The sequence below is a fragment of the Serinus canaria genome, chromosome 2, assembly GCF_022539315.1.
Source record: "Serinus canaria isolate serCan28SL12 chromosome 2, serCan2020, whole genome shotgun sequence".
NCBI classification, from domain to species: Eukaryota; Metazoa; Chordata; class Aves; order Passeriformes; family Fringillidae; genus Serinus; species Serinus canaria.
In genome coordinates, this window is record NC_066315.1 from 147602557 (window position 1) to 147619770 (window position 17214).

At 39.0% G+C, this 17214-nt stretch overlaps 1 protein-coding gene across 1 annotated transcript in view; it reads right to left on the bottom strand.

Annotated features, from left to right (window-relative positions):
• The window catches only part of PTK2 (protein tyrosine kinase 2), a 189932-nt gene that overhangs the window by 142024 nt on the left and 30694 nt on the right, over positions 1–17214 (bottom strand). Inside the window, exon 3 of the mRNA XM_050971676.1 lies at positions 7612–7638. The gene's annotated coding sequence lies outside the window, so the exon portion shown is untranslated. The remainder of the gene's footprint in view (positions 1–7611; positions 7639–17214) is intronic.

The window sequence follows — 17214 nt, forward strand, 5'->3', positions numbered from 1 at the left end:
TAAAAATAAACTAAAGGAAAGATCATATAATCCTTCATTTATGGTCATTTTAGGCGTAACTTACAACAAAACAGTTGATTAAAGTTCACCATGCAATGTTTTTCCTCTTGGTTCACTGTAGTCAGTGATGTTTCTCTTCAAACAAGCTCGTGTGTATTTTGGGAGAAGATCCCAAGCCACTCCCAGCCCAGGTCTTGCAGAACAAAACACACACTAAAAACTAACATTTTGTATAAGCCAACTACACAAGATCCAGCTTGATATTGAGATTCTTTCAGTCACACTGTTATCCCCACCCTTCCTTTACTCCATAGCTGTTGCTGTGAAGACCCTGGGTAGTAACACACTCCAACACTACAGCAAGGGGTTACAGAAATTCACAGAAGCTGCACTTTCTGTGGAACAGTTGTATAAAAACAGTGAATGCATCATGAGCATCAGCAGAACAGACTAAAGAACATGTATTTAGGAACTATGATTATTGGACTCTTCAGTTTCATCTTCTCCTTAAGTAATTCTGCACCAGAACAAGACAGTTTGAGTGACTGTCACTGAAGGTTTTGTGCTGTAAAGGAGCAGCAGAAGCTCATTCCCAAAATTCTGATGCCCTGATTATAGCACACTGCTCTCCATGTGCCAGGCTGGCTCTGTTCTTGGATTTGTTTTTTCTCCTGCAAAAGAAGATAGATGAATTCTCCAATCACTCTTAGCAGATACACATCCTCTACCTTGCCTATACAAAAACTTTTACAAACAAAAAAAACCTGCTATGACAAAAGTAAAAAATAATCCTGAAACCCCTAGCCAGTTATCAAAATCCCTTTAAAATGTGCAACCCCCCAATGTCCCATTTTTGTAACTTTGAAAGAGTCCAGACAAAATTTTAATTCAGCTCTCCAAGTGCATCATTAGAATAACCTTTGCCAACATCCCTCCAGCTGTCTGCACAACCACCAGCAGCCAGTTTGTCAGCAAGAACACCCATGTGGCTGTACAGAGTGCAAAGAACTTTCCTCACTTAGGGAATGCCTCAGTTGAATATGAACTGCCAGGTCCTCCATATCCACCTGCACTTAATGGCACAGGACCCACAAGGAACCATTTTTGCTCTGTATTCCTTTGACACCAAAACAGGTAAACATCTTCTCAAAGTACATAAGCATCCTGTTCCAAGCAAAACATTACTACAAGTTATTTATTTTTTGACAGCATGTAGTACAGAGCTCAAAGTTCTGCTGCAATTCCTCTGATACTGTACCAACACAAATCTGTAGTTCAGTTTCACTAGTTTCTGTCCAAGGTGTCCCTTCAACCCCATAAAAAAAAAAAAATAAACCCCTAAGAATTGTCAAGGTTTTCTTTTTTTATATTTTGTCCAAAAGCTCTGTAACTTGCCTTTTTTTTTTTTTTTTTTTAAGAAGAATGCCAACTGTTAGTGAGTTTAAAATAAAGCACTGAATGATCCCCACTCCTTGCACCTTTAACTACACAAAACAAATTCACAAATTAACCACCTCTCAGATGGAAGATTGACAAATCTCTCCCTGGTAACCTGGCTGAGCACTGTCACCAGGTGCACACATGACACTGAGACTCAAGTTTCTTGTCCATCCTCAGTGAGAAAATAAATATAATCTTATTATTTCTAAAATAAACTTTCCGAACTAGGAATAAAATCACATACACTATCTAAAAGAATGAAGAGTATGTGCAGCTGACTTCATTCAAAGCTGAACTGCATAACTGTAATTCAGAATATTTCAGGTTATCCAAGGTGAAGCAGCCACACCTTTTTCTGCCACTTGCAAAAGAACAATTTTCCCTAGGAAAAGTATCCTTGTCCCTCCAAACAGCGTAATTCCTAAAGATATCTTTTGAAATATGAATTTCTAAGGAAGCAGATAAAAATTTCCTATTTGTTCTAAATGAGAAATTAATTAAAACAAAGAAAAATATCTTAGATACTATACATTCAAGTGGTACATTTGCATACGATGCACCCTTGATTGCTGGAATTCTTCCACTTTGAGATGGCTGCCCAGGAATAAGGCAAGAACAATCTTCACAGCAGTGTGGGTGTCTCCAAAACCATTGGAGCCAGAACTACAGGAAATGATAAGGGAATGTGCTGTACTGCTGATTTGTTTATTTTAAAGTGTCAGACTTTACTGATCCAGCTTGTTAAAATTCATAGGGACATGGGACAGAGGACCTGAAGGACCTTTCATGTAATCAAATCTTACTCCCTGCCTCCTTATGCAATCATGTCATAAGCCCATTAAGTGCCAAATATCAAATTTCACTTTCTTTAAGCATAAAATCAGTCTAGAGCAGGTACTAGTGGTGCCACATCATTCCCAATAAAACTGGCTTATGTCCTGATTTTTTTTTTTTTAAATACATACTCTCAATTCTCTATATTGAAACTTCTTTTCTTCTACCCCCTCTCCTTCTTTTTCCTCTATCCCTATACACAATCCCAAAAAAAACCAATGTTGTGCAGCCAGGGCAAGTTTCTTAACTATAAATCATTTCACAGACTGCCCTGGCAAATGGGGGAGGTTGCTGACAGCTGGAAGAAAGCAAATGGAACTTAAAGAGGGGAGGGTCTGGATGACTAAGGCTGGTCACCCTTACCTCCATCACTGACAAAGTGATGGAAGTGACAACACTGGAAGCCATTTCTAAACAAATGAGGACAATAAGGTGATTAGAAATAGTCAGCAAGGATTTATGAAAGGGAAAACATGCCTGATCAACCTAATGAACTTCTTTGATTAAAATACAAGCTTGGCAGATGAAGAGTTGTCATTTCTCTTAACTTCAGCAAGACTTTCAACACTGTCTCCCATGACAGCACCATAACAGACAAACTGATGAAGTTATGGACTGAAAGAATGGACAGAGAGATGGCCTGGAAACTGTCTGGACTGTCAGGCTCAAATTTCTAAAGGAAAAAAACTACAATTTAGCTAACTTGCAGTTTCTTGAGGTGTTTAATATATCTCATCACCTCAGTATTACTACACAGGTCAGCCTCACTAATAAAAATGTTTTTCATCCCCAATCTTGCTGTTGCTCTTGCCCTGTGGGCAATTAGCCATAAAATACAGATGGGAATGCAGGGAAGAGGGCAGTGTCAAAAGCACAGCCAGAATAAGCCAAGAAAGTTTCACTGGAAAGGTTGGCAAATACACAGATTTCATGTCAAGGTCTAGGCTGTCACCTCCCCAAGCCTTTAACACAAAAACATGAGACACTAGACACTGACAGTTTACAAAGGATAAATACATTGCTTTTCCTAATATCAGAGGCATATAACGATGGGAAAATGCAATTTATGAGGTACAGATGACTAACCTTTTAAAAGAGAATTCTAAAATATGAAGATTTAATGCACAAATAACAAGAGAAACTTCTTCCAAGTGACATTTAAGCTTTGTCAGCAATAACCTCATCCAGCAGTAACAGCAGTATAGTGATAGGGAATTTGGAAATCTAGCAATAACACCTGCCTTGCTGATAGGGAAAAGAATTCAAGCTACAGGCCATATCTGCATCAAAAGAAAAGTCCTCTCACATTTTCAGAGCTGTACAGGGCATGCAAGCAGCATGCACTATTCTAACTCAACAGCACTAATATTTCATAAACTTGTTTTCAGTTCCATACTCATTACACAAATAAAATAATTTCAAATCTATGAAAACTAAGTTTTCTGTTGCTTAAACCCCAGAATTTTTAGTAACATTTTCAAAGGTTCCTAGAAAAAAAAAAATCCTGATTTTTGAACGGATTACTGAAAGTACAGCTTTTAGAGAAGTACAGGTTTCCTTGTGCAATCCCTTCAGCACCATGCTAGGGATTCTAAAATGAGAGGAACTGTTCAGTCTTAGTGCAGCTTGTATTTAATTCTTACTTAATACTGAAGTGACAAATCAAAAAGCCACTATTTTGTACTTTTTTTTTATTCTGCCTACACAGTTGGTTACCTTTTCCCCCCCTTTAAGCAGGGATATTAACAACAGCTCTCTGCTCATGCTACTGAGTTTATTCTCAGCTGCATGAATAATCGTTGCATAATTTATTACCCTCTGTAATACATGTGAACATTTATTTTAAGAATTCTGCATAACCTCAATTCTGTCAATTCTTGCCTACTGCAACTCTGGCAATACCTCAACTGATTTTTAATTTTCTGTCTTTTAACATCGTAGGAAGAACCCAACTCTTTGGGGCTTCTGAAATTCTGGTTGCTGTATTGAGGTTCATCACACAGGCAGGTGTAGGTTTAGGGTAAGGAGGATCTTTTGCACAGCACAACATTAAAACCCCATCTCCTACCCAGTGAGTAAGAGGAAGGGGAAGCAGGAGGTTGTTCCAAGGCTGTGGAAAGTGCCAGGAGATGAATCTGATTTCCTTAAGTGGATCATGAGCAGGCCCTGTGTAAGCAGCAAGGCCAAACACACCAAAAGACTGAATGAGGACATGCCTTTAATTCAGAAACATCTTTAGGTTGAGCTGAAATTGTGTAACTTTTTTTTTTTCCTAAATGAGGACGTGGAAGTAAAAATAGTTACAAAACCATTTAATATTTCAAGATAACAATGACAGTGTGCAAACAGTGCTTACTTAAATTGTACATTATACAGCAAAAAGTGAAGACAAACCCATCAGACTTAAAATAAGCTGCATATCTGAAATAAGACCTAAGCAAAAGATGTGTATTTCCTATTAATTTTTCAATACTTTATGTTAGGAAAGATTTTATTTGACTCACCAGATATTATCTGGAGGAGACATCGAGAACAAACAACTGTACCTGAGATTCAATTTTGGCATAATGTTTTATTGAATTTTAAACCAAAAATCCAGTATATGTTTGTTTCTTGTATTTGTCTTTATTTTCCTCTAGTTGTTTGATACAGTTTCTTGCTTCCTTAATATTTCTTCATTCTGGTAATGAAGACATACTTGCACTGCAGGATCAGGAACAAAGGACCAGCTCTTAGGAAAAGTCCCCTACATCACACAGATGCTAGAGCTGTTTTAAATTCAGAACGAGACAAAATCCAGGAGGGATTGCTTTTAATCCCAACAGTGTCAACAGAGAAAGTTTAACTGCATTTACCAGAGGAAACCAGTCTTTCATGCCCTCAGGCATGCTGTGAACACACTTAGGTTGCAAGAGAACTTCATTTATAGACAGAACTGTGTTCTCTACCCACCTTCAAAATTATAATATTTTAGCAAATTGTTCTCCAAACCCATCCTGGTTGATATTCCAAAAATTCTCTATGCTCATCTCCATAGCCTCAATTGCAAGGCAGTAAAAACCCAAGCTACCCATGAACTTTAAGCAGTGATACAGATTAATTCAGAATAACTCTCCTGAGTAATGATTTAACTAACAACCTCATCAACTAATGCATTCTCCTGCACAGAAACAATCCTTCCTTACAAGATTTCACTATGAAATAAGTGTTCTGGATGACCTTGATATACCACTGCCTATATCAAATTTAGGTATAATCCAACCTCAAACAAGACATAACAATAAAGACACCACCTGAAGAGGTCTCCTTACTGCAAAATCTTTAAACACTGCAAAAGCCTCCCCAACATATTATGATGAAAATTTAGAGCACTAAAACCAGGTGGCAAAAGTGAGAACATTTCTAGTGACATCTATTGTGCACTGCTGAAAGTGGCACTCAGGAGAAAAAAGTTCTTTAAAACTCTAAATAAGAAAATACCATTATTTATTACAAAGATGAGTTTTGATGATTTCAACTTCCCATCCGAATACAGAACCTCATCTTTATTCAACTATATTATATCTTTTATCCAGGCTGCTTTTCTGATTTATCACATTTCTTTTGAATTTTAATCACTCTTTTTGTGCTGGTATTATTGGCAGATAAAGACAAACCAAGTCCATTTTCATTGTCATTAAAAATACTGTAATACCACAGGACAATACAGACCTCTGTGAGACTCCAGCCTTCCCTTCTGACAACATTTTTGGCATATTTTCAAAACAAGTTTCCTTAGTTCCCTTACCAGGAGGTGCTGCCACATCTCTGCCACAGGTAAGCCATGGTGTGTAGTTTTTATATCCTCTCTGAAGTCCTCTTGCCATGCCATGGGAAAAGCTCCTTTATAAATCCTGGGAAAACTTCTGTCCTCTATCAGTACTTGCAAGACACAGTCTTGGAGTACAATTAGGACACTCCCACACACAGACTCAAATTGAAAAGAATAATCTCATTGTGACTCACATTCACACCAGCCAAACTTTTCAAGTCCCAAATATAAACTCAGAAAAAGTTTCATCACACATCCTTGTCCTTGAAGCTGCAGAAAAAAACCTAACAACAACCCTTATTTTCCTGTCAGCCTGACCTAAACACCAGGTATTTATTTTTCCAATATTTTCCATAAATGCCTGCTTAACAACCACTCTCAGCATTCAAAATAATTTTAAAGACATCATCCTTAAAAGACTTCCACATTTAAACTTCTCTTCACTGCTTCAAGAATACATGACTTTTTTGCAGAGGAGCTGCTCTGAAGTTCTCACAGAAAAGACTACAACATACCAGCTATCAAGCTTTTAACTGAAATTGCCATTTGATTCCAACAGGAAAGAGCAGCTACCTTCACAGCAGGTGTTAATATCAGCAAGAACAAATGAAAGAATAAATACACAACCAAAATCACTACGGCAGAGGGCAAGGATAAAAGGCAGCAGGCCTAACAGCAGATATCCAATCCCTTCATCAATCAGGAGTAAAAGTGCACTTCAGTCAGGATTCCAGAATTCACATTGCAACAGGGAATAGATGGATAAATTCTACCTACTATGGATCGGGAGACAGCCTCACTCTGAGCTCTGCTCATCCTCACTCTCAACTCCAGCCCACAGCACAAATGAATGCATCAATTTTAAAACTTTGTTAAAGGCCAAATGTAACAAACAATAAAAAAAATGCTACTTAAAAAATTAGACCAGCAGGGTTGGGTTTTTTTGGTGGGGTCCATGTTTTTTGGGGTTTTGTTGTCTCTTTTTAGGTTTAGGGGTTTTGGTTTTTTTAAATTTTTAAACACCAGTGATAGAAGAGTCCATTAGAGCAGCTCAGCCACAAGTCACCTGTGACTCCAGCCAAGTGAACACTGTGTCACCTTCCCCACTATGACCTGGGGAGATTCCTTCCACCCATAACCCCCCACCAAGCCCATTTCCCTGCACTCTGCCCCTTTGAACCACGACTAAAACCATTTGCTGCTGCTCCTAATCTGCTCCCCTGCCAGCTGTATCCCACGTTCTGCTGAGTTGCTTTAAGCATTAGCTATCTCACACACATATTTAACAACTGCCTATAAATACACCTCAGTTACCTCCTCCCCTTGTCAAAATACACCATTAAATGGAAAAAAATCTGTACCTCAACAGGTTGTGTTTTGACCTCAGATCCCCACATGACTAAGAGCCATGACAATGCCAGTAAGAACCAATATTCTGATTATATAAAAGCATGACTGTATCGTAAGCAAGCCCTTAAAAGCTGCCTGCTGTCACATCAAGACATAACTGAAAAAAGAGAACTTACCTGCTGGCAATGGAAGTCTTGAAATATCTGTAACAATAAAGAAATACATTTAGAAACAGAAGAAAAAATAGCTCTACAACTGCAGCGACCTCACAATTTTTCAGCAAGGCCATACTTGTTTAATAAAGCACATTATCTGAAGCAATTTGCTGGCTGCTATGAATGCCACATGCAAATCAAAAGCATTTTCCTTGTCTCACCCTGTTCATTAACAGGATTATGCTTTGCTCACCTAACTGAAGGACAAAGATTATACTGAAGGCAATGAGTGTAATTACTGCAGCAGAATACAGGTCACTACACACAAATGAAGTGTTACGTACAAAATTCAGCATCACCTACAGAACTTCAGAGCTCAGAGTGTCAGGGATAGTCTTTGCAAATGAAGAGGACTCTATAAAATGTTTTCTTTATTCTTAAATCTTCAGAGAAGAAGTAGTCAAGCTTGCAAGCAGATAAGCATAGAACACAAGAAATAATACTAAAAGAAAGGACACTGATTTTTGTCACCAACACACATTAGGCACAATTGCTGAACATTTTCATAGTAAATGCTAAGGCTGTCTTGAGCTGCAAACAATGACCACTGTCTCAGAGTCTAAACAGAAAATATAAAAAATATGAACTAGAAAAATAGCCATTATATTAAACTGTAAGTCCTTATATTGTTCCTGCCTGCTTTTCTATTGTCATCTCAGTACACATCATCATGACTGGGACCTGAGGTGCCCATCAGAGTTCAGAAGAGAAACAAGAACCCACAAAGCTAGAAAGAAAGAATTATGCAAGTCTGCCATGACATGGATTGGGGACACACATCACAGGGCATCATAGGGTTAATGAAAATAAATAAATACTGAAATAAATACTACTGGAGGGGGGAATGAGAAAGGGCAATCAGTAAAATAAACAAGAGAAAAACTGAACTGAACCTAACAAAAAGGTCTGCACAGTTATTTGGTTACAGGAAACAGCAAAGCTGAATAATAAATTGTCACACTGGATACAAAATCCACATGGCAACTGAACTTTACCACAGGTGTAGCAGCTGAAACAGATGCAGAGATTATAGGGGCAGATGGTCACTGCTCTGCTACCTATTAGAAGAAATAATGAGGCTTAATAAATTTATTAGCCCTGCTTTCACCAACAGATTGTTACAGTTCATGTCTGTGGCCAGAAAACATGATGAAACTTCAAAAACAAAGAGAATTACAGCCAAAATTTTAAAGCAGCCCACAAAAAATTTTAAAAATTCACTGCACTACTCTGAGGAGATGATGAAACAGCAACACAGAAAGTTGAAATGCACTTAAAGCAGGAAATCAAAGGCAAACAGGACACCACAAAAAACCCAGAGAAAATACTGAATGCCTTAGTCTGGTAGAATTTATATAATTATCAATTTATACAATTTTTATAAAGACAGTAAATTGCATTTAAAAGATGCTCATCATGCTGTCTGCTTAGGATCAAAACCATCTTACATGTAAGCTATGCCTTGAGACAGGTGATGCAGCCAAGGAGACACAGAAACTGCAGGAAGCAAAAAACCCAACAGCTCCTGCACAGAATCCAAATCAGCACATATGGAATGGAGTTTTCATCCATCAGAAAGAGACTTGCAGTGATAATTAATTTGGAAAGTTACATGAAGATAAATGTTGCATCATTTTTTGTTTGTGTATGTTTAATTGTTTCCATGCTCTTCTTTTTATGAAGTCACAGAGAAATTCCTGTTTGCCACTAGGCTATACAATACAACTGCAGCCACATGAGTAAAGCATTTAAAACTGTGGATTAGGAAATACCATTTTTGATTTTAATTTATCTACAGTGACAGAAACATATGTTTCAATTTCAGTTTTAATTAACAATTATTGAAATATTTAAGTTACTACAAACACTTTAAAGTGCATTAAAATCTTTTAATTTTTGTGTATTTGGGATGTTTTATCACAGCATTTATTACTTTTGAAGCAGACTCTTTGGTTAAATGTGCCTACACAACAGATGTCAGGAAAATAATGACAAACATAACCCCAAGAAAAATATGTTATTACTGTTATTATATACACACAGGCAGAAAACAATCACTTACATCTCAGAATTTAAACAGGGAAAAGCTCTGCAGCTAAGACACACACAGAGATTTTTAACTTCAAGAAGACCTGATCATATCTCAGTGTTTGTCCCTAACACCTGAGCCGCTGTTTCCGCTGTCACCTCTCCTGCCAGCGCTCACACAGATCCTGTTACTGCACCAGGACCTTCCCAAATGGGGCACTCAAATATAGCAGCAGTGCTGATGGTGTCAGTCCAACACTGTGAAGATTTCTTACTTCCATGTTCCACTGCAAATTAGTCCCACAAGTGCATTAACTGAAGAGATGCTGCACCCCTGGGACAAGTTTACTGAACAGCTTCCTGCAACTGCACCTTCTTCTATTACAATGTAGTGCAAGAGACTGATTTTTACCATTAATTGACATACATTAGATCTAAAAACAAACTGGACAGAAGAAATTGAAGCCTGAAGGTTGGTTCAGTATACTCAAAAGTGCATATGTGCACTTAGCAGGTTACTTCTATGGCATTACTCAATTATTGCCATTAAGCACAAAGTCCTCTACAGGCTGATGTATTTTAATTTTAGCAAACACCAGCCACTGCAGAAATGTCAATTCATAAATGAAATAAATATTTCACAATTCCAAAGATAACAGTAACAATTCCACTCCTTTGTGTATCCAGACACCACAACAATAAGTGAAATGCTCATTACCTTCAGGTGTTCCTCTAAGTCTGGAGTCACTTTAGGAACTTTCTTATCATTGAGTTTGCCCCATCTCTCCAGCTCACTCTCGTATTTTCTGGCTTGAAACCTCTTAGCTTTATTTGCAAAAACGGTTTTTCATTTAAAATCTAACACTGAAAAAAGATGAGTGGATTCTGGCCACACTTTACAAACTTCCTCCACAGAGAGGTAAACTGAGAGTTTACCTCAGGCAGCCACTCATTTCAGGTAGCTTTTACAAACTTGCCTCCCCTGCTGTGTAAAACTTCCCCCTTTCTGAAGCACACTACAGCAATTCAACCTCTAGAGAGGAGAAATTCAACCAGTGCTGAGTTTTGAAGAGGAAAAAACCCAAACTTAGGGTTTTAATCTGGTTTGTGACTAAAATGAGAGGCTTGAGAGCATTTTGGAGAGCTGTCCTGTTGGGAAGGATTCCCTCACATCAGCGAGGCCTGGACTGACTTTTCTCCTACAACTCAGTTTCCGAGTGCTTGGAGTGCTGTCACACAAACCACATTTACAGCAGCTGTACAACAGGAACCAATCTTACTTTTTTATCTGCTCCAAAGTAGTTCTTCAAAGTGAAATCTAAAATGAATCATATTTCAAGTGCTGCTGCTCCTACTGATCCTTTCAAGGGATCACTCGTGTTCTGCATTTATATTCTTCAGTATCTCCCTGTGCTACTTGGCAGGGAGCAAACTGCCAGTTTGAACAGGCAGAAAGAAAAATTACTTTCACATTATATTCTTTATCATATCCAAACTTGTACATACTTTGTAAAAGCTAATCAGTTCTCAGAGAAAACTGATTTTATCCCATGTAGATATTGGGAGGATGGAGCAGATGGCCTCAAGAGCTCCTTTCCAAGCAAGGTTCCTGTAATATTGGATATAGATGATTGTAGCAGATCAAGAACAAGCTGAAATTACATTAGGGGTGCTACAAAATAAGAAAGATCCTCTGCCAAAGAAAACTTGCCAAGTAAACCAGTTATGAATTCTCCAAAGAACAGAAAGGACAGTATTTTAAAGAAAAAATACTATTATTGCTTCTATATGCACTTAGATGGCTTTGGGCACTACAGTCCCCAAATAGGCTTTGTGGATCCCAGCACCAATAGTTTTTTCTGATTTATGGATGCCTTGAGGACCAGATCTCTCTACCACTGTTTTTGCTTTTATAAAACTGCATTTTACATTGCAGAGTTTTAATGAATGTTTTCTTGAAAATGGAGCTGCAATTTAAAATCTTCCTTCCAAGAGTAACATCTAATCATCAAAACCAGGAATGTTTTGTGAGCTTCCTATTCCTGCCTCAAGGTAAAACCAGAATATGGCTCAGTGCACAACTCCAGAGGCTCAGACTCTGCCCCATCTGCAGCACTGATCTCTTTCCAGAGCTGTGGTAAGCAGCAGACCACAAGAAATTTAATCCTGTTCTCCTGCAGCAGGAGCTGGCTGACTCCAGCCTAACAGCATTCCCTTGAAATTAATTCAGATATTCAATTCACAAACCAATCTCTCTTTCCAGGGAAAAGTGGAGGCTCGCAGCACACAAGGAACCACAGACCACAGTCTCCAAGAAGCCAAGCAGCACATGTCACTGGACAACAATCCTTGCAACTAGATGAGGAATATCACAGACTCAACACAAAATGCCATTTTCCTATTTAGTCACAGTACCAAAACAATTTAGGAATACAGATGCATATTCAGCTTTTAGCCTTTGTGTGGCTGCTCCTGAAGGATGTTGTCTTAGAGGCTGGATCCAACCACCTGGAAGTCTCCTTTCCTGTATTCTCTGGCAGGTTTAAAAGGATGTTCCTCTGCTCTTCCATGAAACTGAGATCTCATAATCTATGTAAAAATATTTTTCTTTTTTTTAAACAGCAAATAAGTAAACACAAAACACAAGTAAACTTTAAAAAGAAAGAGCTTTGTAAAATTACATTTGTTGAGAAACTCAAGGATTTATCCATCTAATCTACTGAACAAAGACCTTGAAGACACAATGAATTCATCCTGATAGCACACCTATTAAGGAAAAGCTATTAAAATTTTTCCAGTATGATTAAAAGATTGTATAAACCACCAGTTGCATTATTTCACCTATGTATTTTTTTTCTCCTTCATGATTAAAAGTGCATCTCATTTGTAACCTACATCTAACCTACTTCTAATTTAGCAATGTGCAGGGCTGAATGCTAACAACCTTTTATTATATCATTTCACATTAAGGCAGCTTTTTAGGGCAATTTTCAATGCAACCCAATAAAATCCTTTCATTTACTAGCCATGTAGAATGACAGAAGTACCTCACTGTAAAGGACCATTTTTCCTAAACATTTTATTATATTTGCAAGTCCTTAAGTGCTCCAACTGTTTTGGCTTTCAGTAGCAGCCCCGTTTTGCAAACACCAATAGCTGACACAGTATTCAAATGTCAATCCTAACAGCACTAAAACCACCATTTGCTTACTGAGATTAGAGTTTTTTCCCCTTATTGACATATTTATTGCATTTGCCTTAAGCACAGCAGCAGCTGAATATCCAGCTTAGCTGCAAATCTTCATCTGTTACCCTGGGGAGAGATGGAGGGGGCACAGTTATAGGACAGACACCTCCATCCACTAAACCTGGCAGCAGTTCCTTTGTGCTTCAGAGATCAGAAGAAATTCAGCATTCAAAACCACACATCTTGTGTTTACAGCCCTACTTCACAGGAGATCCACGTTGCACTGGAGTCCCTTATTATCTTGGTTTAAATCTTTGCTTCAGCTGTGAGTACCAGCAGTAATGATTTAATGCTCTCATTTCTGTCTGCTGAAAAGGTTAACGAGCAAGCAGCCGACAATGAACCGCTGTGACACCCTGCAACGTGCACAGCCTGTGCTGTGCTTTTGAGAAGTTCTCTTTAAGCACTCACTAGTTCCAAGGCAAGCTGCTGCCTCTGAAACACAAAAGCCACACAAAATTTATCAAGGAAAAACGAGAGAACACACTGAAACACTGAACAGAACATGAAGGGTTTTCTCAAATTAAGTGTTTGGTTGATAAAACAAGTACAAGGCAATCTATGGTGTGATGATCACCACATCTGAAACAACTTAAGTGCCTTTAAATATGCAAAAGCTTTGTGGTGCTGCACCAGTACAAGCACCAGATGATTCATCCCACACCTCAGGAACACCTTCAGTTCATATCTGCTTCCATAATTTCTCCATTTGTTGTCAGTTTACTGTCACATTCCTCTAACTACCCCCCTCTTCTGTATGTACCTGCTTTCCTCTTCCTATTTGAAAATAGGAATTGGGTCTCCTTAGCTTACAGCATCTACACCAAAAAAATCATTAAACAGTTTCAAATCTCAATTTCCCCTCTCCTACTTCTCCAAAATCACTCTGTTCATGCTTCTTAAATACAAGAAACTGAAAAAATACAAACCCTGATTAAGACCATCAGAATAATCCACCTGTGTTTTCCTGCATCTCAGCTGAACTCTGCCCTGAACTCTGTATGCACCTTGACACTTCAAATTCATTTACACCACATCACTGAGCATGACCACTGAGTTATCTATGCAGCCACCAGGAGCCAAATTTTCAACCAGGCACACTGAACAGTGGGATATTAACTGAAAAGGTTCTGGTGGAAGTTACATTTAAGGAGATTAAGAAGAGCTAGAGAAATCACTCAGTCATTACTCAGGGCAGGTGGGATCAATCTCATTACATACTGAGTTACAGAACATGCAGTATCTAAGCAACTCAGATAAAGAATTTAGTCTCAGTATCTACACAAGTACTATATGCACCTTTTGCCTATGGGGAAGAGACATTTGGGTAGAGAAGTTTCCCAATAATTGGTTTTATTCAGCATCACAAAATGGGTAAGTGAACTCTGCAAGTCTGCAGGTCATATTAAGCTCTTATGGGTCAGCAAAAGTCATATCAACGGGGGAAAAAACCAAGCATCTCACAAAATTAAGCAAGTTGCTAAGACAGCAGCTGCACTTCAACACAGGGTTGTGATGTAATGCATCTGGGAAAAAATTTCTGAGCAATACCTCCTTAACCAAGTAACACTTGTACTTTCTCCAGTTCCAACTGCGGGAGGAAGGCTGAGTCACTGTTTTCTCTGAAATCATCAGCTCCAACTGGAGTAGCTGGCCAAAGGCAATAAAACATTGTGTCTCATTAGAAAGGGTACTGAAAACATGGCATCTAAACCTATTACTGTGCAAAACAAAAAAGCATCAACATGCTGTGTCCAGTTCTGGTCTCTGCACCAGAAGGAGGCAGAGATGTCTAGAGCTGGGCAGCTGAAGTGATTGAGGGATGGAGCAGCTGCCAAGGAAGGCCAGATTACCAAATCTGGGCCCCCCTCAGCAGGGAGGACATAGGGCTCAGCATGAACATGATCACAGAACAACTGGAGGGGGTATGCAAAGAAGAGAGGGGAAAAAAATAGAAAAACCCAAATCAATGCAGAACCACAATTCAACAAATTCTGCCAGTCTGAGCATTAGGGAGCATTTGAGGAAATTACTGGAGATTAGGTTCAAACCAGTAAGAGTGCCCTCCCCACAGCAGGCACTCAGCTCCCTGCAATTCCTGCAAGAGAGAAGGATGCAGAGAGGTGCCACCAGCCAGTGGGCCAGGCATACAAACTCTGTGTAAATAACATTTTCTGCTGCTCTTGAGGGTCAGTGCTGGGCTGGGCAGTCCTTGGTCTTATTTAGCAGCATCTCCTCTATCAGCAACACCATGGCCAGTGATTGTCTCCCTGTGCTGGGCACTGGGGAGTCCACACCTCAAATCCTGTGCTCAGATTTGGGCCTCTCATGACAAGACAGACACTGAGGGGCTGGAGCATGTCCAGAGAAGGGAATGGAGCTGGAGCACAAGTCTGACAATGAGCAGCTGAGGGAGCTGTGGGGCTCAGCCTGGAGTAAAGGAGGCTCAGAGGGGACCTTCTCTCTCTACAACTCCCAGACAGAAGGTTGGAGGCAGGTGGGGGTGAGTCTCTTTCCCAGTACAAACAGTAGGACAAGGGGAAACGGCCTCAAGTTGTGTCAGGGGAGGTTTAGCCTGGTCAGGAAAAACTCTTTCACAGAAAAAGCAGTGAAACGCTGGAAGAGGCTGCTGGGGACAGGGTTGAGTGGTGGCCTTGGCATTGCTGGGTTAACAGCTGGAACTACCCATTTTAAAGGTCTCTTCACACTAAAATGATTTTGTGATTCTCATGGTCTTCAACTCCCTGTCATAGCTCTGTGAAGTCAGGAGCTTAAACATCACCTCTAAGGACACCTACTCAATCAAAAATACTGAATATTCTTATCATTTAATGGTTTATCACAAAAGGAGATGTGTTTAAACGAGCCCAGGAAACTTTAAAAGCATTTAAGATGTTTAAGGAGGAACATGTGTGTGCTGGCAGTAGTTCAGATTTATCAAGAACATCTCCAGTGCTATGATCTGCAATCACATAATCCTGATGGAAATATTGTGACATTTTATGAACATAACAATTCAGGCCCTCAGGCAGGCTTAGGGAAAGCTGTAGACATGTATTCTATACGTGTGTAGCTACCCCCTATTTGTACTACAGAGCACTCGCTCTTCCAAGTGATACCTTTAGTGGATGTTTTTCTTTCAAGAAACATTGTCTTGACATTGCTTTCTATGATTGAAGCTCCCTTGTCATTTTCCGTGAAGGACTTGTGACACACAGTGTGCCACCACAAGTAACCCACGTCTTCAAAAGGTGACAGGATTGTGTAGTTCCTGCACTGAAATACAAATTAGCTCTACATGTCAGTGAAGGCTGGTTTGTGCTTTGGTTTGACAGGAACTTAGCACAGAGGTGTTCCAGAATGTAAAATAAATGTGTTTCCAGGTACAGAAATGAGCTGTGCCAAGGGCACAACCAGAAGGGGAGAGAATGAGGAGGAATTACTTCAGGCAAAGTATTTAAAAGTTCAAAACAGAGCTGCATATCCCAGACCACAATGTAAACTTTTTTCTTAGAGGGGGGTCAAGTGGGAGTTCTGTTTTGGTTATAAAATGGTAACTAGTTAGAAGACTTTAGAGTAACAGATTAATGATGCAACAAAAAAAAACAAAAAAAAACCACCCAAAGCTTCTTTTTTAGAATATAAGAACAGTATTTTGCAAGTTTTGGGTGGTTTTTTTTGTTAAAACACAAATTCTTAGAAAGTTGGGCGAGTCACTTCCTTTCATGTTTCACCACTGTAAAATTATGCTGTTTCCATGGTTCTGGCCCACACATGGATTCCATTGTTACAGCAGTTTTTCAGGAGCTGGAAATAAAGTTTTACATTTTTCTTATTTGAAGTTACAGATGGGTGAAAGAAGGTTGAAGATAATCAACGCAGGCAGCACAGAGTGGGGACAAAATATTTAAGAGTTTTCCAGTAAAGAAGACACACAAAATAGTTTGTCAGACTTTTATCAGCTTTGCACACACATTGTTCTTAAGTAAAACAAAAAAACACACCAAAACAACAACAAAAAAACAACCAAAACCAAACAAACAAAACAAAAACAACAACAAAAATAAAAACCCAAAGAATCACAAAAAAAGGGGGGGGTTAACACTTCCAATGCTTCTTAGATACTGACATAATGCCTAAGAAATAACATGTTTTATTGCTCACAATGGGATTACTCCAAAGTGTTCACAGCGAGTTTGACAGCAGCTGTCCAAGTTTTGCTCTATACACAAACCTGTCTCAAGAAATAAGATTAAATTCATTTGTAATGAGAATACCAGGGTTTTCTT